The sequence below is a fragment of the Coregonus lavaretus genome, assembly GCF_964263955.1.
Source record: "Coregonus lavaretus genome assembly, chromosome: 21".
NCBI classification, from domain to species: domain Eukaryota; kingdom Metazoa; phylum Chordata; class Actinopteri; order Salmoniformes; family Salmonidae; genus Coregonus; species Coregonus lavaretus.
The window spans coordinates 17588150-17615636 of record NC_140008.1 but is presented as its reverse complement, the minus strand read 5'-3'; the positions used below and the strand labels follow the sequence as shown (position 1 = coordinate 17615636).

Here is a 27487-nt window from a genome sequence, read left to right as displayed (position 1 = left end):
ACGCACCCCTGAGGGGCCCCAGTGTTGAAGATCAGCGTGGCAGATGTGTTGTTGCCTACCCTTACCACCTGGGAGCGGCCCGTCAGGAAGTCCAGGATCCAGTTGCAGAGGGAGGTGTTTAGTCCCAGGGTCCTTAGCTTAGTGATGAGCTTTGTGGGCACTATGGTGTTGAACACTGAGCTGTAGTCAATGAACAGCATTTTCACATAGGTGTTCCTTTTGTCCAGGTGGGAAAGGGCAGTGTGGAGTGCGATTGAGATTGCATCACCTGTGGATCTGTTGGGGCAGAATGCGAATTGGAGTGGGTCTAGAGCTTCCGGCATGATGGTGTTGATGTGAGCCATGACCAGCCTTTCAAAGCACTTCATGGCTACCGACGTGAGCGCTACGGGCGGTAATCATTTAGACAGGTTACCTTTGCTTTCTTGGGCATGCACTTTCATGCTAGGTTTAGGACGTCATATTGTAGCTTCTAGAGGGCCCAACTGATATATAAAATAATATACTTTGGTTTAGATACAAGCATCATGAAATCTATAGCACAATAAATTCATTTGACCTTGTGAGAATGATGACCTCTTACTAAATATTAGGTACATTATGTCACGGTTCAGACAGACGACCAGAGGACCACAATTGCGTCACACCAGAAAGTTTATTAAACTTAAGGGAAAAGGGAAGTAGGGAGTGAATGAAGGCTCCAGGGGTAACAGGGATCCCGTCCAATGTGCTGGGTCTGTGCCCCCCCCAGTGGCAGCGATGCGTCCTATGAAGCCGGTGGTGGGTGGTCCAGAAGTCCTGGGGGGGGGAGACACAGACACAACAGGGCGGAATGAAACAAGGCAGCAGTACAGTTCAAGGGAAATCCAAAATACGTAGTAGCAAGGCAGAAGGCTGGTCAGAGTTACCGGGATTGAAGAGTAGTCAGGAGTCGTAATGGCAGAAGCAGGTCTGGATCTCCTGAGGCAGAAGAGTATCCAAAAAACAGGCAGGTCCGGGGTCACAAAACCAGGGTGAGCCAGAAGCGCGAGCAAACAGGTTCCGGGTGTGAGCTTTGCAGACGATCTGACACCGGAGAGCTGAAAGACAGGGCCTTAAATACTGGGAGAGGTAGTGGGTAATGCAGCGCAGCTGGCAGAGTAATTAGAGCAGAGCAGAGCAGGGACAGGTGGAGCTAGTTAGGCTGAGTAGAGAGAGTGGTGAGCAGAGTGGAAGAAAATTAAGGTGGTAACCCGGTGGAGTGAGAGGCCCATGACAGAACCCCCCCCCCAAGGGACGGCCCCAGAAGTCCCAAGAGCAACACCACGCCGGGCGGGAGGAGGGGAGCCGGAGGAGGGCTAGAACTCCTCCGAACGGTCCGAGTGAACGTCCTCATCCTCGGAGGAAGCCGGAGGGCCGTGGTCGGGAGATGGGACAGGTCCCGAGACAGGATCAGGCACAGGACAGGAAGCCGAGCGGGCAGGACGGTTAGGGACCCCTCTGGGGCGGCCCCTACGGATTGCAGGTTGATCAGGATGCCGTTGGTGGAAAGCGGTGATGAGAGTCCTATCCACAATCCGACTAGCTGGCACCCAGGTCCTTTCCTCAGGTCCATAGCCCTCCCAGTCAATGAGGTACTGGAGACCCCTACCCCTCCGTCTGGACCGAAGCAGGCGGCGGACGGTGTAAACCAGACCACCATCGACGAGCCGTGGAGGAGGAGGACCAGGCGCAGCAGGGACCAGCGGACTCTCATGGATGGGCTTAATCTTAGACACATGGAAAGTGGGGTGCACCCTCAGGGAATTAGGCAGTTGGAGCCGGACAGCAGTTGGGCTAATCACTCTTATGATAGGGAATGGGCCAATGAACCGAGGTGCCAGCTTCTGCGACTCCACCCTGAGTGGCAGGTTCTTCGATGACAACCACACCCTTTGACCAACATGGTAGGTGGGAGCAGGAATTCTCCGACGGTTGGCCCCGGTAGTGTAGCTGGCAACGGATCTGAGGAGTGTGGCTCGGGCTTGTGACCAGGTGCGGCGACATCGACGGGCAAAAGCAAGTGCAGATGGGCAAGTAACCTCCTCTTCCTGGCTGGCAAATAGAGGAGGCTGGTATCCATAAACACATTGGAAAGGGGACATACCGATGGCAGAGCAGGTCAGAGAATTGTGTGCGTACTCCACCCATGTCAATTGCTGCGACCAGGAGTGGGGGTTGCGTGAAGTCATGCATCGCAGTGCCTTCTCGAGCTCCTGATTAGCCCGCTCTGACTGCCCATTGGATTGGGGATGGAATCCGGAAGTCAGACTGACTGTGGCTCCCAGCAGGTGACAGAACTCCTTCCAAAAAGCGGAGGAGAATTGTGGACCACGGTCAGAAACTACATCCCTTGGCAGTCCGTGGATCCGGAAGACGTGTTCCAGGACCACCTGGGCGGTCTCCTTGGCGGTTGGGAGCTTGGGGAGGGGAATGAAGTGTGCCATCTTGCTGAAACGATCAACGATGGTGAGAATGACGGTCATGCCACTTGAAGGGGGCAGCCCCGTGACAAAGTCAAGGGCGATGTGAGACCAGGGACGTCTGGGCACAGGCAGGGGCTGCAGCAATCCGGCTGGGGGCTGGCAGGACGACTTGTGTTGGTTGCAGATGGGGCAGGCTTGGACGAATTCCCGTACATCCTTCCTCAGAGAGGGCCACCAGAACCTCTGGGCGAGCAGGTTGTAAGTGCGGGTGGAGCCAGGGTGACAAGCTAGGCGGGAGTCATGTCCCCACTGAACGACCTGGGACCTCAGGTCTTCGGGGACAAAAAGGCGGTCAGCTGGGCAAGTGCTGGGACCTGGCTGGTTACGGAGAGCCTCCAGCACCTGTTCCTCAACAGCCCAGGTCAGAGCTGCAACGATGCAGGGACTTGGCAGAATCGACACAGGGTCCTTGGAGGGGGTGTCATCCTTCTGGAATTGACGGGAGAGGGCGTCTGGCTTGGTGTTGCGTGATCCAGGCCGGTATGACAGAGTGAAATTAAACCTGGTGAAGAACAGGGCCCAGCGGGACTGCCTGGAGTTCAACCGTTTGGCCGTGCGGATGTACTCCAAGTTCTTATGATCGGTCCAAACGAGAAATGGAATGGTGGACCCCTCCAGCCAGTGACGCCACTCCTCCAAGGCAAGCTTCACAGCCAGCAGCTCACGGTTCCCTATGTCGTAATTGCACTCAGAGGGGGACAACCGACGTGAGAAAAAGGCACAGGGATGGAGCTTCCTATCCTCCGCAGCCCACTGAGAAATCACAGCACCAACTCCCACATCCGAGGCGTCCACCTCCACAATGAATTGCCGGTCCACATCAGGCATCTGGAGGATGGGAGCGGAGGTGAACCTCACCTTGAGGGTACTGAAGGCTTTGTCGGCTGCTGGGGTCCAGGTGAAGGGTTGCTTGGTGCTGGTTAGAGCAGTGAGAGGGGCAGCAACGGTACTGTAGTTCCGGATAAACTTCCTATAGAAGTTAGCAAACCCCAGAAACTGTTGCAGCTTCTTTCTGTTCTCCGGAACTGGCCATGAAGTGACTGCTGATACTTTGGCAGGATCCATTTGGATACTTCCCTCTGCCACTATGTACCCCAGGAAGGCCACTGTCTTGACGTGAAACTCACATTTCTCTGCCTTGGCGTAGAGGGAATTCTCCAGAAGACGATGAAGGACTTGCTGGACATGGCGGGTGTGTTCAGACAGGTTTCTGGAGTAGATTAAGATGTCATCCAGGTAAACGAAGACAAACTTGTTTAACATGTCCCGCAGTACATCATTCACTAGAGCCTGGAACACAGCAGGAGCATTGGTGAGGCCAAAAGGCATAACCAGATACTCGTAGTGGCCTGTTGGTGTATTGAATGCGGTTTTCCATTCATCTCCCTCCCGGATCCGCACTAGGTGGTAAGCGTTTCTGAGATCCAACTTGGTAAAAACAGTGGCTCCCTGGAGCAACTCAAAAGCAGAGGTGAGCAGAGGCAGAGGGTAACGGTTCTTCACTGTGATGTCGTTGAGTCCCCTGTAGTCGATGCAGGGGCGAAGAGATCCGTCCTTCTTCCCCACAAAGAAGAAGCCAGCACCAGCAGGAGATGAAGATGAACGGATTAATCCTGCGGACAGAGAGCCATTGATGTAGTCCTCCATGGACTTTCTTTCAGGAGCAGACAACGAATAAAGACGACCCTTTGGAGGAGCTGTTCCAGGGAGGAGGTCGATGGCACAGTCGTACGGTCGGTGAGGGGGCAGAGATGTGGCTCTTGCTTTGTTAAACACCTCTCTGAGACCATGGTAGCATTCTGGGACATTGGAGAGGTCAGGAGCGGAGTTAGTAGGTACTGGCCGAGGGGGTAGTGCGGCAGCGAGCAGGCAGGTTCGGTGGCAGTCCTCTCCCCACTCCCTGATCACCCCGGTCACCCAGTCGAGCTGAGGGTTGTGCCGGCGGAGCCATGGGTAACCCAGGATGAGGGGTTGGCCTGGAGAGGGGAGCAGGTGAAACTGGATAGTTTCTTGATGGTTTCCGGACAGACCCATCGAGACCGGGGCCGTGACATGAGTGACCGATCCGAGTAAGTGTCCGTCCAGTGCCCGGGCAGGAACAGGAGGTGTCAAACGGAGATTCTCCAGTCCCAGTTGGCGTGCCAGCTTGATGTCCATTATGTTGGCTTCGGCGCCAGAATCCACCAGAGCAGCCAGGGTGTGAGTTGAGTCAGAGAGGCGGAGGTGAACTTGCAGCAGGGGTTTGCGGTCGGAGGACTGGATGGTCATTGAACTCAACCGGACTCCCCCTATGCCCGGTGAGCTTCGGCCCTTTAAAGGGCAGGTTACCACACGATGTCCATCACCTCCACAATAGAGGCAGAGGTTTGAGGTGAAGCGGCGCTGGCGCTCTGCAGGAGTGAGAGAGGCTCGCCCAATCTCCATAGGCTCAGACTGATCAAGCTGACCTGGGTGAGTGGCAGTAGATGACAGGAGCCCAGTCGGATCTCTCCGAATGCCGGTAGTAGGTGGACCTTGGCGCCCCCTCTCACGACGACGGGTCTGTATCCTTCTGTCGATCCTGACAGTCAGTGCGATGGCTTCATCAAGAGTGGAAGGCAGTTCATGGGAGACCAACTCGTCCTTGATATAGTCAGCCAAACTATGGAAGAACGCGTCCACCAACGATGGTGTGTTCCAAGAACTTCGTCTAGCCAGGGTTCGGAAGTCGATGGAATGGTCTGCGACTGTACGTCTGCCTTGTCGAATACTGAACAGTTCACGAGACGCCTCTGCGGTGGGTGAATCCAGGTCAAACACCTTCAGCATCTCCTCAGCAAACAGGTCGAAGGTTGCACATGCGGGGGTTTGACGTTCGAACTCTGCTGTTCCCCAGAGTCGAGCTCGGCCCGTCAGGTGAGTGATGGCATACCCAACTTTAGCCCCCTCCGTGGCGAAGGTCCTTGGCTGCAAGGAGAACTGAAGTCGGCAGCTAGTCAGGAATGGCCGGACCTGGGTTGAATCGCCGTTGAACCGCTCGGGGTTTCCAATCTTGGGTTCCGGAGCAGCGGCTGCAATGACCGGGGCAGGTAACTCGGGGGCAGGGCTGGTGGGCAGACTGGCTGGGGTAAGGTTGGTGAGGAGTTGAATGATCATGGCGAGTTGTTGTTGCTGCTGCTGGAACTGCTGCTCATGCTCATCGGTTTCCATGTCGGGGAAAGTGTGCGCTGAGTCCATAATGGTCAGATCGTACTGTCACGGTTCAGACAGACGACCAGAGGACCACAATTGCGTCACACCAGAAAGTTTATTAAACTTAAGGGAAAAGGGAAGTAGGGAGTGAATGAAGGCTCCAGGGGTAACAGGGATCCCGTCCAATGTGCTGGGTCTGTGCCCCCCCCAGTGGCAGCGATGCGTCCTATGAAGCCGGTGGTGGGTGGTCCAGAAGTCCTGGGGGGGGGAGACACAGACACAACAGGGCGGAATGAAACAAGGCAGCAGTACAGTTCAAGGGAAATCCAAAATACGTAGTAGCAAGGCAGAAGGCTGGTCAGAGTTACCGGGATTGAAGAGTAGTCAGGAGTCGTAATGGCAGAAGCAGGTCTGGATCTCCTGAGGCAGAAGAGTATCCAAAAAACAGGCAGGTCCGGGGTCACAAAACCAGGGTGAGCCAGAAGCGCGAGCAAACAGGTTCCGGGTGTGAGCTTTGCAGACGATCTGACACCGGAGAGCTGAAAGACAGGGCCTTAAATACTGGGAGAGGTAGTGGGTAATGCAGCGCAGCTGGCAGAGTAATTAGAGCAGAGCAGAGCAGGGACAGGTGGAGCTAGTTAGGCTGAGTAGAGAGAGTGGTGAGCAGAGTGGAAGAAAATTAAGGTGGTAACCCGGTGGAGTGAGAGGCCCATGACACATTATTCATTTTGTGTATGGTTTCCTAGAAACAAGGGGTAGCTCACTAACCCTTTGGCTCAACTTACCCTACTCTCCCCTATATATTTGCCCATTAATTGAATTGAATTGACAGTCATCTAGTTTAGTTGTAATGCATTATAGTCTACCCATGTGAGTAGGCGTCAGTACCCTACTTTGGAAGAACGTTGACAAGCTCTAAGGAACATCAAGGTCACTGTAGATAGCAGACAAAATAAAACATTGTTTTGACTCCCCAGAGTGTGACCTGATGTTACATAGTCACTGCTGCCTAGATCTCATTGGCTGGGAGATAGATACTGTATGAGGGGAGGGGACAGAAATGGTCAGAACTGATAAAGATATAAGAGCGTATATGAGGGCTTCCCCAGTCCCTAGTGCTTCCATGAGATAGAGAAAGAAAAGTAACTGTATGTGAATGTATGGCATAGCAATACGACCCTTTGTAAAAGTCCTAAATTGTGACACTACACAAACTGAGAAAGTGAGAACTGCATTGTGGGGTATATAGAATGACAGCGGTGGAGGCTGCTGAGGGTAGGACGGCTCATAATAATGGCTGGAATGGAGCAAATGGAATGGCATCAAACACATGGAAACCATGTGTTTAATGTATTTGATACCATTCCACTGATTCTGCTCCAGCCATTACCACGAGCCAGTCCAACCCAATTAAAGTGCCACTAACCTCCTGTGAATGACAGAGCCAACAAAATGAGATGAGCCAACAGTAATTGTATGACAGGACTGAAAGTAGACTACTTCAAACGATAACACCGTTTTTTTATTGCTTTGGTGCAATTTTCACAAGTATGTGGACATTTTCACAACTCTTAGTACAAAACTCAAAACAGATAATCAAAAAGGCAGTTGTTTCAAAACTCTAAGCACATTTTCAATTGACTAAGTACAACACACAAAATCATACAGTCACTTTTTCACCGAACTTAATCAGTGTTTCATCTAGAAATACATGTTTAACATTATAATATCAAATCAAATCAAATGTTATTTGTCACATGCGCCGAATACAACAGTGAAATGCTTACTTACAAGCCCTTAACCAACAATGCAGTTTTAAGAAAGAATACAAAAAATAATAATTCAAAATAAAAGTAACAAATAATTAAAGAGCAGCAGTAAAAATAACAATAGCGAGGTTATATACAGGGGGTACCGGTACCGAGTCAATGTGCGGGGGCACCGGTTAGTCGAGGTAATTGAGGTAATATGTACATGTAGGTAGAGTTATTAAAGTGACTATGCGTAGATAATAAACAGAGAGTAGCAGCAGCGTAAAAGGGGGGGGGGGGGGGGTCTATGACTAGGGTGGCTGGAGTCTTTGACAATTTTTAGGGCCTCCCTCTGACACTGCCTGGTATAGAGGTCCTGGATGGCAGGAAGCTTGGCCCCAGTGAGGACCCATGCCAAATATTTTCAGTCTCCTTAGGGGGAATAGGTTTTGTCGTGCCCTCTTCACAACTGTCTTGGTGTGCTTGGACCATGTTAGTTTGTTGGTGATGTGGATACCAAGGAACTTGAAGCTCTCAACCTGCTCCACTACAGCCCCGTCGATGAGAATGGGGGCGTGCTCGGTCCTCTTCTTTTTCCTGTAGTCCACAATCATCTCCTTTGTCTTGATCACGTTGAGGGAGAGGTTATATGAATAAATGTTCATATAAAGTAATTACCTTTCACAATGCAATGCTCACATTACTTTTGATATTATTCTCTTCTCTTTTGTTAAAATACATTTTACTATTACTTAATCTGACTGCTCTTAATTGAAAATGTACACTGAGTGTACAAAACATTAGAAACACCTGCTCTTTCCATGACATAGACTGACCAGACTCATCACTTCTTAAATCTACTTAAATCAGTGTAGATGAAGGGGAGGAGACAGGTTAAAGAAGGATTGTTAAGCCTTGAGACAACTGAGACATGGATTGTGCATGTGTGCCATTCAGAGGGTGAATGGGCAAGAAAAAATATGTAAGTACCTTTGAACGGGGTATGGTGGTAGGTGCCAGGCGCACTGGTTTGAGTGTGTCGAGAACTGCAACACTGCTGGGTTTTTCACGCTCAACAGTTTCCCTTGTGTATCAAGAATGGTCCACCACCCAAAGGACATCCTGCCAACTTGACAAACTGTGAGAAGCATTGGAGTCAACATGGGCCAGCATCCATGTGGAATGCTTTCAACAACTTTTTAGAGTCCATGCCCTGACGAATTGAGGCTGTTCTGAGGGCAAAAGGGGGTGCAACTCAATATTAGGAAGGTGTTCCTAATGTTTTGTACCCTCAGTGTATGTCTGTAAAGTAGAAACATAAAAAGTATGATATATACTCAAATGTACTACTATGATGATGACTATTATGATTTTACTTCACAGTAAGCTTTTTAAAAATCTGATATTGACAAGATCAGATGTACTGTATGTAACAAATCAAATCAAAGTTTATTGGTCGCGTACATAGATTAGCAGATGTTACAGCATGTGTAGTGACATGCTTGTGTTACTAGCTCCTACAGTGCAGTTATACACTGCTTTACTATAAAATTGTATTGGCCAATACAGTACTGTAATACCGTAATATATGCCATTTACGTAGCAGACACTTTTTAGTATGTGACCCCATTGGGAATCGAACCCACAACTCAGGTACAGGACCACTACAATACATAAGTACAATACAATACTGTAAAATACAATACACGATTACAATACAGGTGGAAGATGTATGATCACCATCCCCATGAACGTACCACCCTCCTTCAGGCCATGGATGAGGCATGCAATGATTTCAATCCAGACCTATGTCAGACTTGGATTTGCCATGCCAAACAGTTTTTCCCCAGGTGCAATTACAATATTTACTGCAATTTCGATGAGAACCTATGGCCAAATGCTCAAGACAGGCTTGATGCAAACTAGTGCCTGCTAAACATTATGTTTCTTTCATTTCTTTCATATGATTACATTGTGAAAGATGTCTTCAATGATCACATCTTTAATCACACATGGGATAGAAATTATGGAAATGTGATGGTCAGTCAATTTGAATGGGTATTGCCTAATGTGAAAACAGTGTAATGTACTGTAATTTACAGTACTGTAGCATACTACATTAAAAAGTCAATTTTTAAACATGTAACTAGCCCCCTTGGGTAACTGCCCCCCCCCCCACCCCTCCTGCCTGTATTCACATTAAGACCACAAGATGTCACTAAATTATTTTCCCAACACTTTCCATGGCTGCCACTGCTCTTGCTCAACAAAAAATGTCCTCTGTGTCATCACAACTTTTTAAGATATTTAAACAAAATGATTTTGTGGTAAGTTGATCTAATTTTTTGAAATTTTGAAAAAGTTTTAGATATATTCCAATGAAGTTAGATCTATAATTGTTTTTAAATATACAAGTAGGAAAGCCTTAAGATAAATAATCCACTTCTTAAGAGAGAAAAAAATTGATAATTTTTGAGTAAAGTAGTAATATGTTGGATGAGTGTGTTGGGGGCAACTCGAGGTGGTAACTGGCCCCTGGGGGCCCCTTTATGGTAATGAATGTGTTTCAGTTAGCACTAGTTTATGCTAACTTGCTAGCTAGCAACTTCACTAGCAGTAAATGTTATTTGTCACATGTACCAAATACAACAGGTGTAGACCTTACCGTGAAATGCTTACTTACAAGTACTTAACCAACAATGCAGTTCATATTAATATTTACTAAATAGACTAAAGTAAAAAATCAAAAGTAACACAATAAAATGACATAACAATAACGAGGCTATATACAGGGGGTGCTGGTACCGAGTCAATGTGCAGGGGTACAGGTTAGTCGAGGTAGTTTGTACATGTAGGTTGGGGTAAAGTGACTACGGCATTTTTGGGCACAGGGACTATGGTGGTCTGCTGAAAACATGTGGGTATTACAGACTGGTCAGGGAGAGGTTGAAAATATCAGTGAAGACACTTTCCAGTTGGTGCGCGCATGCTCTGAGTACACGCCCTGGTAATCCGTCTGGCCCGCAGCCTTGAGAATGTTGACCTGTTTAAAGGTCTTGCTCACATCGGCTACGGAGAGCGTGATCACACAGTCGTCTGGAATGGCTGGTGCTCTCATGCATGCTTCAGTGTTGCTTGCCACGAAGCGAGCATAAAAAGCATTTAGCTCGTCCGGTAGGCAGCACGCGGCTGGGTTTCCCTTTGTAGTCCGTAATAGTTTGCAAGCCCTGAAACATCTGACAAGTGTCAGAGCCGGTGTAGTAGCACTCCATCTTAGTCTTGTATTGATGCTTTGCCTGTTTGATGGTTCGTCGGAGGGTATAGCAGGATTTCTTATAAGCATCCAGATTAGTGTCCCGCTCCTTGAAAGCGGCAGCTCTAGCCTTTAGCTCGTTGCGGATGTTGCCTGTAATCCATGGCTTCTGGTTGGGATATGTACGTACGGTCACTGTGGGGACAAAGTCGTCAATGGACTTATTGATGAAGCCGGTGACTGAGGTGGTATACTCTTCAATGCCATTGGATGAATCACGGAACATATTCCAGTCTGTGCTAGCAAAACAGTCCTGTAGCGTAGCATCCGCGTCATCTGACCACTTCCGTATTGAGTGAGTCACTGGTACTTCCTGCTTTAGTTTAGCTTGTAAGCAGGAATCAGGAGGATATAATTATGGTCAGATTTTCCAAATGGAGGGGGAGGGAGAGCTTTGTATGCGTCTCTGTGTGTGGAGTAAAGGTGGTCTAGAGTTTTTTTTACTCTGGTTGCACATGTGACATGCTGGTAGAAATTAGGTAAAACTGATTTAAGTTTGTCTGCCTTAAAGTCCACGGCCACTAGGAACGCTGCTTCTGGGTGAGCATTTTCTTGTTTGCTTATGGCCTTATACAGCTCGTTGAGTGCGGTCTTAGTGTCAGCATCGGTTTGTGGTGGTAAATAGACGGCTACGAATAATATAGATGAGAACTCTCTTGGTAGATAGTGTGGTCTACAGCTTATCATGAGGTACTCTACCTCAGGCGAACAATACCTCGAGACTTCTTTAATATTGGATATCACGCACCAGCTGTTATTGACCAGACGTAGCTGCTCTGTCCTGTCGATGCACAGAAAATCATCAAGTTTGTTTTCCAGTGATTGCACGTTGGCCAATAGAACCAATGGTAATGGCGATTTGCTCACTCGCCTACAAATCCTAACCTTCTCCTTCTGTATCTATGCCTTTTCTTCATGCAAATGACGGGGATTTGGGCCTGGTTTCTTGAGAGCAGTATATCCTTCGCATCAGACTCATTAAATAAATAATATTTGTCCAGTTCGAGGTGAGTAATTGCTGTTCTGATGTCCAGAAGCTCTTTTCGGTCATAAGAGACGGTAGCAGCAACTTTATGTACAAAATAAGTTACAAACAATGCAAAACAACAAACAAAATAGCACAGTTGGTTAGGAGCCCGTAACTTAATTGCAGTTGTAACTGTTTCCACTAGTGAATGATAGCTTTCCAGTTAATGTTACTTTATAGCCTTTTAGTTATTTACACAGCATTTTATGTCATATAGCTAAATAGCTAGCTACGTTTATTAAGAGAGCTTTTCAATTGGCATCTCTCCCACTGTTTTCAGTCACAGGTGGGGACTGGATTAGGTGTGAGCAGTGCAGGAGGTAGGCTCATGAGTTGTGCTCCAGTTTGACTGAGGATAGCTTTATTTGTGACCTATGTACAGATTAGAATGGTGCAATAGCAGAGCATAAGAGAGTTGCCACATCAATGTTACACTGAGTTAATTAGTTAAGTTTTTGTTATTAAATCTTATATTCAAGTGTTATTTAATGTTATTAGTTATAATCCATTCCAATATTATATTCCAATGAATATTTTTTTAAATGAATTAAAAACAACTATTGAAAACCTTTTGCTCCTGAATGTCATTTTAAAGATTGCTGGGATTTAAAATCTGGCATTATTCAAATAATATTTAGTGCAATTGTACACAATGGATTGAATGGAAAAGGTACAACAAAGAAAGAGCAAAGAAAATGAATGTGCAGGTAAGTACAAAAGAGGGACTTTAAATCAAATCTCCTCATAGTGCGGATATTAATGGTGACATGTGCAACACCATTTCCCCCCCATATTTTATTTAAATAATTAAAACAAGACAACTAGTCTTAGCTTTTAAGTATTACTTACTAAAGAATTTCTAAATAAAATTGATTAAATTATATTTTAACACACTTGTGTGAAACCCTATGCCATAATCTTCTACTGGGGTAACTGGCACCCTCTTTTCTAAAAACAACATTTCATGAAATACCTAAAAAAGTGTAAACTGTAGCCATTTATTTCCCTTTATAGTTTATTCGCCTTCATCCACATACCAATTTTTTCTCCAAACATTGCTTTTTTGTGTCAGCAATTACAATTAATTGTTCTTGTGGGGTCTAGTTACCCCCTGTTTTACTATTGGATTAACTGGTTGTTAAAAGAACAACATGAATTGAGAAGACATCATTATGTTGTGTTTTGGTGATTAAACCAATATACTCATTATATTTCACAGTAAAATTATATTTTGGATCAATGGTTGTGTGGTGAAAGATATCTACAAACAAAATGAATGCACAATGAAAGATGTTGAATATGAGACTGGCTGCGTTACAAGTGTTACCAGTTTGGAGTTTTGTACTAAGAGTTTTGAAAATTCACTTCATACTTGTGAAAATAGCACCAAAACGATAAATAAATAAATAAAAGGAGGAAGAGCCTATCACAAAGCGTCAACTTACTATGACCAATCGGGATCAGACAGGAATCAGCAAGTCAAAAATGTCCAAGCAAAACTTTTACTACATGCCAAAAAGAGAGAGGGAACATGAAGAGAAACATGCTGAGGTAGACAGTGTGTTGCACATGCCCTGTAAAGGGACAGAGAACAATGGGGGAGAAAGGAAGGGATTTCAGAGAGGAAAAAAGGTGTCAATGTAAATGTATTCTCAATCTTTTTCTTCTTTGTTTTCCTTGTGCAGAGCGATCAAAATTGCAGCGTGTAGGATAAGAATTCAGTTGATAAGGATCAGACAAGATTTTTCTTGAGGTACTGTAATAACTCAGTCATTTTAATCATCATTTAGTAAATTGTCTTGCACAAAGTGACATAGCCACAAATTGTCATGTGTGTGTGTGTGTTTGTGTGGTGGCCAAGTGCTGCCGTTTGTCACTGTGACAAGTGCTGACATAAGGGTTAAAAGGGTTCATCTATAGGGCTGCTGATGGTGTACTGCCCATAGAATAGGGTCACAGTGACAGACACACACACACACACACAAACACACACACACACACACACACACACACACACACACACACACACACAGGTTTACACATAGCCGGTCCAATTAATCCAGCCAACCACACAAGGGGTTAATTAATCAGGAGTGAGAGATTTCTCAATCATTTCTTTGTGCTGTACAGGATACCTACAGATTACACTGCTCTGTCAAATTGCTGTGTACACAAACGTGAATAAATCATAACACATATGTGATCCCTCTCCCCTCCCTCCCCTCAGTCTCATTGCCATGCAGACGACTTTCATCAGTAATGAGCAGGACACAGGAGGAGATAAAGGAAGAGGAACAGAGACATGGCCAAACATCTGCTGCCTTCATTAATATACATACATAATTCTGGTCTTTTATACGGCCGGCAAATGAAAAGAGCCGACCACTTCATTCCGCTGCTCCGCCAGAGGTTGTGGAAAGGGGAGGGCCAGGTTAGGGATGATGCTGGTGGCAGCCAGGCTGTGTAAATTAGTGGGCGTGTCCCGGGGCTTGATCAGTACAGTATGTAGAGTATTCATCAACAGGAAGCTCCTCCCTCACACACACCCTGGATGCTTTTAATTGCTCCTGGTGATATAACTTTAGGAGGGGTTATAGGCTGGGTCATAGAGAGGCGTCTTTTGCTTTGCCAGGGGTCCTTAATTAGTTTAGTTTGTTTCTTTGTGTGTGTGTTAGAGGAGGCTGGTGGGAGGAGCTATTGGAGGACAGGCTCATTGTAATGGCTGAAATTGAATAAATGGAACGGAGTCAAACATGTGGTTTCCATATGTTTGATGTGTTTGATGCCGTTCCATCCATTACAATGAGCCTGTCCTCCTATAGCTCCTCCTACTAGCCTCCTCTGGTGTGTGTGTGTGTGTGTGTGTGTGTGTGTGTGTGTGTGTGTGTGTGTGTGTGTGTGTGTGTGTGTGTGTGTGTGTGTGTGTGTGTGTGTGTGTGTGTGTGTGTGTGTGTGTGTGTGTCAGGCTGTCAGGCTGTCGGGATCAATTGAGCTTTTGGTACAGCTGTACAACTGTTGGGGGTGTGTTAGATGTGTAAATGTTGACTACAATTGGGAAGGAAATTGCCCACAGACACCAGAAACAAGTTAATTGGTCCTGACCTATGGGGACATATTTATTATGAGAGGGGAGGATCAAAGGACAAAGCACCGCCCTAACAATAGAGACCACGCCCGCAGTAGCACAGCAGAGGTGCCCTATTGCATTATCTCTGACAGTAGTGTCCCATATGAAGGACTGGAAGACAGTGCAAATACTGTAGCACTGAATGGAGTTTGCCTGGCAGGACACAGAGGTTTGGGCAGGTAAGCATTTTTCATCATGAATCTTGTTCTGGAAGCAGCTCTGCAGAGTGGTCGCTAGCACAGCCACAGTCATAAAATCAGATTTTAAACCTAACTCTAACCTTAAACCACACTGCTAACCCTAATTCCTAATTATAACCCAAAATTATGCCAAAAAGTGAATTTTTCTTTTCATTACACTTTTTCATATCTCCAATTGTTACTTTGCAGCTGGCTCATCTAGCGGAAATCGCTCAGTTCTGCCCCCAGGGCTAGATTCATGACAATAAACATCAACTTGTGTGGTTTACAGGTTTTATACCTACCTTTTAGGGTTTACCCGGACAAGTCAAATAGCTAGGAAAAACTAATGGAAAACTCCTGGCCCTTGATGGAAGAGACAAAGGTTTCTGTGGACCTTATTAAAAACAATAACACTTATATCCAAAAATAAAAGTATACATTTGAGTTATGGTGCTAATCCAGCTGGCAAAATCGAAACGATCAAATGAAAGTGAATGAATAGGGAAAAAATAAAAAACAAAGACCTTGAATTTTCATCAGTACACAGCAGGTTTGGGGTCAATTAAAATTCCAGTCAATTCAGAAAGTAAACCAAATTCCAATTCCACATTTTCCTAATTGAAAAGCATTGAGAATAATTTGAATTTGTATTTCATTGTACTTCCTGAATTGACTGGAATTGAAATGGAATTGAGCCCAACCCTGGTGCACAGGCTGGTACTGGTGTCAATGTTATCACCAGCCACCTCTACTCAGAGCCGAGTGCAAATTAGGTTTGAGGGGAGGGAACTGTTGCATTGTTTTACTAATAGGGAGGAAAGGAAGGGTGTTTGTTGAGAGTTAATTTAATAGATTGCTTTGAAAAGTAAGTATGTGTGTGTCAACGTGGTGGTTGTGGGGGCATTTAATATCTCTATAAGAGTGAGAGGAGTCGAGTCTTGCTCCAAGACACTCTTGCAGCGCCATGCTTTGTGACGGACCATTGTCAGAAGAGAACCTACTGAATCCAGCTCAGACAGAATTTTTCTCACTGGGGACGGTTGATGTTCTGTCAGAATACACCCTGATGTTACAGGAGAAAACCATGGAGGAACACAGAAATGCCAGCAAATGTGTCTGATACTATAACATCATAATTTACATCACCATAACATATTCTCTGAAAGTGTTCCTTTTCATATTTACAATGAACTCAGTGTGTGTATATGACCTCTGATCAGTATAACAAATTAAGCATTTTCTTTATTCTTTACTAAATGATTATACGCAATTTTTTGCTGGATCAAACTTGTAAACGTAATAGCTATGAGATTATGCTAAGACTAAAACATTTGTTTTTATTGAGAAAAAAATTAAAATATCCAAATGATATGTCAAACTTGATAATGCTCCTTCCTTGATTACTGTTAATAGAGAGATTATAAAGTTCCATATCATGAACAAACTGTTACAAAAACAAACTTCACACCTTGGTCTTGAGGCCTTTTCAGAGGTGGTGTCACACAAAGGTCATTTTCAGTCTAGTATGTTTAACACAAGTAATTCCAGTAGGACCAGGGTGCAGTGAGAAGTCGTGTCCACAGGGGGCGGCATGGCCCTGTGTTGGCTGTGGAGAGCCTATCAGAGACCCTGTGGTGCTACAAGTGTGCTCAGACCAGCAGTGGGAGAGTGTGTCAGCTGTTTCCTGAGGGATGGGAGGACCTTGTGTAGGACAGATTATGCCCGGTGAGTCTTCAGCTTTATCTATGCCGAGACAGTAGAGAATTCATAGCTAACTTGTAATGTCAACTTTGTGTTCACACCCCTTGACTTTTTCCACATTTTGTTGTGTTACAGCCTGAATTAAACATTTATTAAATTGAGATTTTTTGTCACTGGCCTACAAATAATACCCTGTAATGTCAAAGTGGAATTATGTTTTTCTAAATATTTACAAATTAATAAAAAATGAAAAGCTGAAATGTCTTGAGTCACTAAGTATTCAAGTCCTTTGTTATGGCAAGCCTAAATAAGTTCAGGAGTAAAATTGTGCTTAACAAGTCACATAATAAATTGCATGGACTGTCTGTGTGCAGTAATAGTGCTTAACATGATTTCTTAATGACGATTTCTGAATGACGACATCTCTGTACCCCACAAATACAACTATCTGTAAGGTCCCTCAGCCGTGCAGTGAATTTCAAACAGATTCAATCACAAAGACCCGGGAGGTTTTCCAATGCCTCACAATTAAGGATACCTACTGGTAGATGGGTAAAAAAAGATACAGGCGTCCTTCCTAACTCAGTTGCCAGAGAGAAAGGAAACCACTCAGGGATTTTACCGTGAGGCCAATGGTGACTTTAACACAGTTACAGAGTTTGATGGCTGTGATAGGAGAAAACTGAGGATGGATCAACAACATTGTACTGTAATTACTCCACAATACTAACCTAATTGACAGAGTGAAAAGAAGGAAGCCTGTACAGAATAAAATATATTCCAAAACATGCATCCAGTTTGCAACAAGGCACTAAAGAAATACTGCAAAGAAATGTGGCAAAGCAATTAACTTTTTGTCCTGAATACAAAGTGTTATGTTTGGGGCAAATCCAATACATTACCACTGTCCATATTCTCAAACATAGTGGTTACTGCATCATGTTATGGGTATGCTTGTAATCGTTAAGGACTAGGGAGTTTTTCAGGATAAAAAATAAACGAATGGAGCTAAGCACAGGCAAAATCCTAGAGGAAAACCTGGTTCAGTCTGCTTTACACCAGACACTGGGAAATGAATTCACCTTTCAGCAGGACAATAACCTAAAACACAAGGCCAAATCTATACTGGAGTTGCTTACCAAGAAGACAGTGAATGTTCCTGAGTGGCTGAGTTACAGTTTTGACTTAAATCTACTTGAAAATATATGGCAAGGCCTGAAAATGATTGTCTAGCAATGATCAACAACCAATTTGAGAGAGCTTGTTGCACAATCCAGGTGTGGAAAGCTCTTAGAGACTTACCCAGAAAAACTCAGAGCTGTAATCGTTGCCAAAGGTGCTTCTACAAAGTATTGATTCTGGGGTGTGAATACTTATGTAACTGAGATACAGTGGGGGAAAAAAGTATTTAGTCAGCCACCAATTGTGCAAGTTCTCCCACTTAAAAAGATGAGAGAGGCCTAAAATTTTCATAATAGGTACACGTCAACTATGACAGACAAATTGAGAAAAAAAAATCCAGAAAATCACATTGTAGGATTTTTAATGAATTTATTTGCAAATTATGGTGGAAAATAAGTATTTGGTCACCAACAAACAAGCAAGATTTCTGGCTCTCACAGACCTGTAACTTCTTCTTTAAGAGGCTCCTCTGTCCTCCACTCGTTACCTGTATTAATGGCACCTGTTTGAACTTATCAGTATAAAAGACACCTGTCCACAACCTCAAACAGTCACACTCCAAACTCCACTATGGCCAAGACCAAAGAGCTGTCAAAGGACACCAGAAACAAAATAGTACCACACGGGGGGACCTAGTGAATGACCTGCAGAGAGCTGGGACCAAAGTAACAAAGCCTACCATCAGTAACACACTACGCCGCCAGGGACTCAAATCCTGCCATGCAAGACGTGTCCCCCTGCTTAAGCCAGTACATGTCCAGGCCCGTCTGAAGTTTGCTAGAGTGCATTTGGATGATCCAGAAGAGGATTGGGAGAATGTCATATGGTCAGATGAAACCAAAATATAACTTTTTGGTAAAAACTCAACTCGTCGTGTTTTGAGGACAAAGAATGCTGAGTTGCATCCAAAGAACACCATACCTACTGTGAAGCATGGGGGTGGAAACATCATGCTTTGGGGCTGTTTTTCTGCAAAGGGACCAGGACGACTGATCCGTGTAAAGGAAAGAATGAATGGGGCCATGTATCGTGAGATTTTGAGTGAAAACCTCCTTCCATCAGCAAGGGCATTGAAGATGAAACGTGGCTGGCTCTTTCAGCATGACAATGATCCCAAACACACCGCCCGGGCAACGAAGGAGTGGCTTCGTAAGAAGCATTTCAAGGTCCTGGAGTGGCCTAGCCAGTCTACAGATCTCAACCCCATAGAAAATCTTTGGAGGGAGTTGAAAGTCTGTGTTGCCCAGCGACAGCCCCAAAACATCACTGCTCTAGAGGAGATCTGCATGGAGGAATCGGCCAAAATACCAGCTACAGTGTGTGAAAACCTTGTGAAGACTTACAGAAAACGTTTGACCTGTGTCATTGCCAACAAAGGATATATAACAAAGTATTGAGAAACTTTTGTTATTGACCAAATACTTATTTTCCACCATAATTTGCAAATAAATTCATAAAAAATCCTACAATGTGATTTTCTGGAAAAAAAATCTCATTTTGTCTGTCATAGTTGACGTGTACCTATTATGAAAATTACAGGCCTCTCTCATCTTTTTAAGTGGGAGAACTTGCACAATTGGTGGCTGACTAAATACTTTTTCATTATCGGGCATTGTGTGTAGATGGGTGATATACAGTCATGGCCAAAATTGTTGGCACCCCTGAAATTTTTCCAGAAAATGAAGTATTTCTCACAGAAAAGTATTGAAATTACACATGTTTTGCTATGCACATGTTTATTTCCTTTGTGTGTATTGGAATAACACAAAAAAAACAGGAAAAAAGCAAATTTGACATAATTTCACACAAAACTCAAAAAATGGGCCGGACAAAATGATTGGCACCCTTAACTTAATATTTAGTTGCACACCCTTTGGAAAAAATAACCGAAATCAGTCGCTTCCTATAACCATCAATAAGCTTCTTACACCTCTCACCCGGAATTTTGGACCACTCTTCTTTTGCAAACTGCTCCAGGTCTCTCATATTGGATGGGTGCCTTTTCCCAACAGCAATTTTAAGATCTCTCCACAGGTGTTCAATGGGATTAAGATCTGGACTCATTGCTGGCCACTTCAGAACTCTCCAGCGCTTTGTTGCCATCCATTTCTGGGTGCTTTTTGAAGTATGTTTGGGGTCATTGTCCTGCTGGAAGACCCATGATCTCGGACGCAAACCCAGCTTTCTGACACTGGGCCCTACATTGCGACCCAAAATCCTTTGGTAATCCTCAGATTTCATGATGCCTTGCACACAGTCAAGGCACCCAGTGCCAGAGGCAGCAAAACAACCCCAAAACATCTTTGAACCTCCACCATATTTGACTGTAGGTACTGTGTTCTTTTCTTTGAAGGCTTCATTACATTTTCGGTAAACAGTAGAACGATGTGCTTTACCAAAAAGCTCTATCTTGGTCTCATCTGTCCATAAGACGTTCTCCCAGAAGGAATTTGGCTTACTCATGTACATTTTGGCAAACTGTAGTCTTGCTTTTTTATGTCTCTGTGTCAGCAGTGGGGTCCTCCTGGGTCTCCTGCCATAGCGTTTCATTTCATTCAAATTTCGACGTATAGTTCGCGCTGACACTGATGCACCCTGAGCCTGCAGGACAGCTTGAATTTCTTTGGAACTTGTTTGGGGCTGCTTATCCACCATCCGGACTATCCTGCGTTGCAACCTTTCATCAATTTTTCTCTTCCGTCCACGTCCAGGGAGATTAGCTACAGTGCCATGGGTTGCAAACTTCTTGATCATGTTGCGCACTGTGGACAAAGGAACATCTAGATCTCTGGAGATGGACTTGTAACCTTGAGATTGTTGATATTTTTCCACAATTTTGGTTCTCAAGTCCTCAGACAGTTCTCTTTTCCTCTTTCTGTTCTCCATGCTTAGTGTGGCACACACAGAAACACAATGCAAAGACTGAGTCAACTTCTCTCCTTTTTATCTGCTTTCAGGTGTGATTTTTAGATTGCCCACACCTGTTACTTGCCCCAGGTGAGTTTAAAGGAGCATCACATGCTTGGAACAAACTTATTTATCCACAATTTTGAAAGGGTGCCAATAACTTTGTCCGGCCCATTTTTTTAGTTTTGTGTGAAATTATGTCAAATTTGCTTTTTTCCTGTTTTTTTTTGTGTTATTCCAATACACACAAAGGAAATAAACATGTGCATAGCAAAACATGTGTAATTTCAATACTTTTCTGTGAGAAATACTTCATTTTCTGGAAAAATTTCAGGGGTGCCAACAATTTTGGCCATGACTGTATTTATTAAAAATCAATTTTCAATTCAGGCTGTAACACAACAAAATGTGGAATAAGTCAAGGGGTATGAATACTTTCTGAAGGCATTGTATGTCTTTTTTAACTCTTTGAATGTGTTCGTTGAAGGTGCGTGTGTGTGTGTGTGGTGAGAGAGAACAGCTTTCATTCATCTCCATTCCAACCTTTAGTTTTGTCATTTTAAACCATATAAATGTATTTGTGCTTGTTGTTGTTATGTGTGTGTGTTAAGACTATTTGCAGAGAAGTGTGGAGGCTGCGGGGAGGCAGCACTGTCCTCTGACCTGGTCGTAAGGGCAGGGGGACAGATCTACCACCCTGAATGTCTGCACTGCTCGCTCTGCGGTTCACTACTCATGCCTGGGGAAAGCTTCAAGCTGGGGCCAGGAGGACCATTCTGCCAGGCAGAGAAACACGATGCCAGAGAAAGAGAGCCACAAAGTAGAAACACTGAAAAGAAGAAAAGGTAGTGTAGTTGCATGTGCAGTTTATCTATTGATTATATTATCTAATTGACTACCATTAATGATAGTAATGATAATTAAATGATGATAATAATGGACTGCAATTACATAGCACTGTTTCAATTGTGTATATTGCATGTTGGGGGCATCTTCTAATCCCTTAATGTACTTTAGTTTGATATACTCTTGTAAGGGTCTGGAACAGGGAGAAGAGGAGGTGTTTGGGAGAGGAGGTGGGTGGACAGGGGTAGAGGTAGAGGGGTGCAGGTACGTACAGTCCTCCGCAACTCCCAGCTAAGAGCCCTGCAAACCTGCAACTCCCAGACCCAGCTGACTGGCCACCTGATTGGCCTTAGCCCGCGGGTCAACAGGGTGTGGTTCCAGAACAAACGCTGCAAGGACAAGAAGAGCCACGCCAAGAGAGGAGGCAGACCAGTGTCAGACTTGGACTTCACAGTAAGTAGTGTGTGTGTGTGTGTGTGTGTGTGTGTGTGTGTGTGTGTGTGTGTGTGTGTGTGTGTGTGTGTGTGTGTGTGTGTGTGTGTTTGGTGTGTGTGTGTGAGAGAGAGAGAGTTAGTATGTCTGTAACTCCAGTGATTAAATCTCTGTTCCAGGTCCTGCTGTGTGCTTCTGCCAGACCGATGGTCTTCTCTCCTGAGCCCCCTGACTTCGCCCTCCAGATCTACACCTATAAGTCATCGTGGCAACCACTTGACGGCCAACTCAAACCCTTTACTAAACATGAAGTCCAGTCTCTCACAGAGACATCACAGGTACATGATAGTTGTGACCATATTAGGTGATTTTAGCATTTATACTGAACCAACATATAAATGCAACATGTAAAGTGTTGGTCCCATGTTTCATGAGCTGAAATAAAAGATCCCAGAAATGTTCCATATGCACAAAAAGCTTATTTCTCTCAAATGTTGTGCACACATTTGTTTTAATCCCTATTAGTGAGCATTTCTCCTTTGCCAAGATAATCCATCCACCTGACAGGTGTGGCATATCAAGAAGCTGATTAAACAGCATGGATATTACACAAGTGCACCTTGTGCTGGGGACAATTAAAGGCCACTCTAAAATGTGCGGTTTTGTCACACAACACAATGCCACAGATGTCTCAAGTTTTGAGGGAGCGTGCAATTGGCATGCTGACTGCAGGAATGTCCACCAGAGCTGTTGCCATAGAATTTAATGTTAATTTATCTACCATAAACCAAATGTATTTCAATTGACTGATTTCGTTATATGAACTGTAACTCAGTAAAATTGTTGAAATTATGCATTTTGCGTTTATATTTTTGTTCAGTATATATTATTGTGGCTTCCTTATATTGACTCTTATGGCTGGATTATCAAAGTACTTATAACTGGTGATATGATATTATTACTGGTGATATGCACCTTTGGTATTGGCTTACACTCATACTTTCTCTTTCACTTCCCCTCAGAGCACATGTTCCTCAGAAGACCTGGATTCACCACAGCAGCACAGTGATGAGTCTGTCGCCATTCTGACTATCTAGAAACTACCACTATCCCAACACCCTCACTGAACTGTTAACTATACAGAGGTATCGAGTTCTTGTGTCTACTGTATACTCTGAATGGACTTGAAGCAGCTGTCAATCATGTAATTAGTTATTTAACACATGTTATAATTATTAAAATAGTTCCCTAAACAGAAGAATGTTGTGGTGAATCATGTGTTGGAAAAGAAAAGATGACAGAATAGATTTTTCGCTAAGCCACGCCCCCTTGGTTACTGACGCAACCTCACAAAAACATTCCGGGAAGCTCTGTTTTTGCCATAGCCCTCATAGTCTGGGGTAAGGGTGTAAAAATCCCTCAAAATGTGCCGTTGGCGCCCATTCAAATTAGACCCTTTATTAAACCTTGTTTATCCTCTTAAATTAGATACCATGTTGTTAGAAATGTCTGATACAACATACTTTGGTGATATCGTTATCAACCTACTGCATACCCCGTAAATATATAAATATTTGTGTGCAGGGTGTGCTATTAGCGTGCTAACACTCATTAACCTCTACAGGATTGGTGTCCCGTATACGGGAAGGTTGAGCTAACGTGCGCTAATGTGATTAGCATGACTGTTGTAAGTAACAGCAAACTTTCCAGGACATAGACATGTCTAATATGGGCAGAAAGCTTAAAGTATTGTTAATCTAACTGCACTGTCCAATTTACAGTAGCTATTACAGTGAAAAAATATCATGCTATTGTTTGAGGAGAGTGCACAACAACAAAAAACTTATCGCGGCAACTGGTTTGATACATTCACCTCTGAAGGTAAATAATGTACTTACATTCAGTAATCTTGCTCTGATTTATCATCCTAAGGGTCACAGAGATAAAACGTAGCATAGTTTTGTTTGATAAAATACATTTTTATATTCAAATGTAGGAATTGGGTTCTACAGTTTGAACCCCTGCTGTCTCTGGCTCCACACCCACCCTGCCCGGCCATCTAGATGTGTGAAAGTTAGTGTATATGCTAATGATCCATCATGTATGACATTCCTGGGAGTCTGTAAACTTACATTTTGTATTACCATATAATTTTTGTATGTTCTCTATAGTTATGTACTTGAAAATGTATCAATAGACCAATTTGGCACATTTGGTCAGACTTGATACAAAATAGTCCAGTAAATTGCGCCTAAACTGCAATATTATATTGTGGCCTTTCTCTTGCATCTTTTACCAGATCTAATGTGTTATATTCTCCTACATGAATTTTACATTTCCACAAACTTCAAAGTGTTTCCTTCCAAATGGTATCAAGAATATGCATATCCTTGCTTCAGGTCCTGAGCTACAGGCAGTTAGAGTTGGGTATACCATTTTAGGCGAAAATTGAAAAAAATTGTCAGATCCTTATGTTAATTAAGACAGACAGCATAGCTAGCCATCGCTAGCATTTACTGGTTGAAGTTTAAGTAATTATTCATTGTAATGTTGGAATTGACTGGTGACAGATAATATAATAATAATATGCCATTTACCAGACGCTTTTATCCAAAGCGAATTACAGTCATGTGTGCATACATTATTTTATGTATGGGTGGTCCCGGGGATCGAACCCACTACCCTGGCGTTACATGCGCCATGCTCTACCAATTGAGCTACAGAGGACCACATATCATTCATGACATTTGGACGGGAGCTATAATCCAGTTATAGCTCCCGTGTCGTTATTGCTTGAAATCAGGCTTGGCTGCACTTCTTTCAAAGGGGAAAGAAGGTTGAGGTCTGGCCTGCACAGAGCCCTGACCTCAACCCCATCGAACACCTTTGGGATGAACTGGGACGCCGACTGCGAGCCAGGCATAATCGCTCAACATCAGTGCCCAACCTCACTAATGCTCTTGTGGCTGAATGGAAGCAAGTCCCGCAGGCAATGTTCCAACATCTAGTGGAAAGCCTTCCCAGAAGAGTGGAGGCTGTAGCCATGTAGTGTATATGGCTCTCTGTGGACCTACAGTGGGGAAAAAAAGTATTTAGTCAGCCACCAATTGTGCAAGTTCTCCCACTTAAAAAGATGAGAGAGGCCTGTAATGTTCATCATAGGTTCACGTCAACTATGACAGACAAAATGAGAATAAAAAAATCCAGAAAATCACATTGTAGGATTTTTAATGAATTTATTTGCAAATTATGGTGGAAAATAAGTATTTGGTCAATAACAAAAGTTTCTCAATACTTTGTTATATATCCTTTGTTGGCAATGACACAGGTCAAACGTTTTCTGTAAGTCTTCACAAGGTTTTCACACACTGTTGCTGGTATTTTGGCCCATTCCTCCATGCAGATCTCCTCTAGAGCAGTGATGTTTTGGGGCTGTCGCTGGGCAACACGGACTTTCAACTCCCTCCAAAGATTTTCTATGGGGTTGAGATCTGGAGACTGGCTAGGCCACTCCAGGACCTTGAAATGCTTCTTACGAAGCCACTCCTTCGTTGCCCGGGCGGTGTGTTTGGGATCATTGTCATGCTGAAAGACCCAGCCACATTTCATCTTCAATGCCCTTGCTGATGGAAGGAGGTTTTCACTCAAAATCTCACGATACATGGCCCCATTCATTCTTTCCTTTACACGGATCAGTCGTCCTGGTCCCTTTGCAGAAAAACAGCCCCAAAGCATGATGTTTCCATCCCCATGCTTCACAGTAGGTATGGTGTTCTTTGGATGCAACTCAGCATTCTTTGTCCTCCAAACACGACGAGTTGAGTTTTTACCAAAAAGTTATATTTTGGTTTCATCTGACCACATGACATTCTCCCAATCCTCTTCTGGATCATCCAAATGCACTCTAGCAAACTTCAGACGGGCCTGGACATGTACTGGCTTAAGCAGGGGAACACGTCTTGCACTGCAGGATTTGAGTCCCTGGCGGCGTAGTGTGTTACTGATGGTAGGCTTTGTTACTTTGGTCCCAGCTCTCTGCAGGTCATTCACTAGGTCCCCCCGTGTGGTTCTGGGATTTTTGCTCACCGTTCATGTGATCATTTTGACCCCACGGGGTGAGATCTTGCGTGGAGCCCCAGATCGAGGGAGATTATCAGTGGTCTTGTATGTCTTCCATTTCCTAATAATTGCTCCCACAGTTGATTTCTTCAAACCAAGCTGCTTACCTATTGCAGATTCAGTCTTCCCAGCCTGGTGCAGGTCTACAATTTTGTTTCTGGTGTCCTTTGACAGCTCTTTGGTCTTGGCCATAGTGGAGTTTGGAGTGTGACTGTTTGAGGTTGTGGACAGGTGTCTTTTATACTGATAACAAGTTCAAACAGGTGCCATTAATACAGGTAACGAGTGGAGGACAGAGGAGCCTCTTAAAGAAGAAGTTACAGGTCTGTGATAGCCAGAAATCTTGCTTGTTTGTAGGTGACCAAATACTTATTTTCCACCATAATTTGCAAATAAATTCATTAAAAATCCTACAATGTGATTTTCTGGATATTTTCTTCTCAATTTGTCTGTCATAGTTGACGTATACCTATGATGAAAATTACAGGCCTCTCTCATCTTTTTAAGTGGGAGAACTTGCACAATTGGTGGCTGACTAAATACTTTTTTTCTCCACTGTATTGGCTTCCATGCTTTTGAAATGAGAGCTTGTCCGAGGATGTTGTACACAAGTTTGGTTAGAGATGGTTACTGTCCAATGGAGCGCTGCGATTGGTTGCCAAAAATTCTGGGGCGGGGCTTGGCGAAGGGCCAATTCTGCATGTTCTATATGGGTACATTTATCAAAAGTTACAGATCCATTAGACAAAACAAAATGTGGCGCCACTATACTATGGCCACATGCAGTGTCAGACCACATGGTTTCATCCAGACCTCCAGTCATCACATGAAGCTTTATCTTCTGGCTCACTATGGTGTGATCTGTCAACATGATTTCAACACATCCTGTTTGTATAGTCACAGTCTGGGAGTCTGCGGTTGTGAATGAATCCCACAAAGACAAATAAGCTGAACCAAGCCGTCAGATGTCATCTCTATTGGAACATATTTCTCTCCTAAAGCAAAACTGATTGATATTTTCCAAACACAGACATGGACAGGATTGTACAACAACTCTAGTGTGAAACCTATTATTGTAGCAAGCTTTGATTTATAACCTTGTTCCTTCTTCTGTTTGACTTGCATTCTGGCTTTGCAAAAAAGGCACTTTGTTTCTGCAATGCTGTGAGGGGCAAATAATGTGAATGTCGACATCACCCCACAAGGGGGCAATACAGTCTCAACA

At 44.2% G+C, this 27487-nt stretch overlaps 1 pseudogene across 1 annotated transcript; it reads left to right on the top strand.

Moving 5' to 3' along the window:
- The first annotated feature begins 16039 nt into the window (after positions 1 to 16039).
- Positions 16040 to 23240, top strand: LOC311149108 (insulin gene enhancer protein isl-2b-like; annotated as a pseudogene). Its single transcript has 6 exons — positions 16040 to 16187; positions 16624 to 16800; positions 21477 to 21685; positions 22033 to 22164; positions 22323 to 22481; positions 23166 to 23240. The product of its transcript is annotated as an insulin gene enhancer protein isl-2b-like (transcript).
- Positions 23241 to 27487: the final 4247 nt, after the last annotated feature.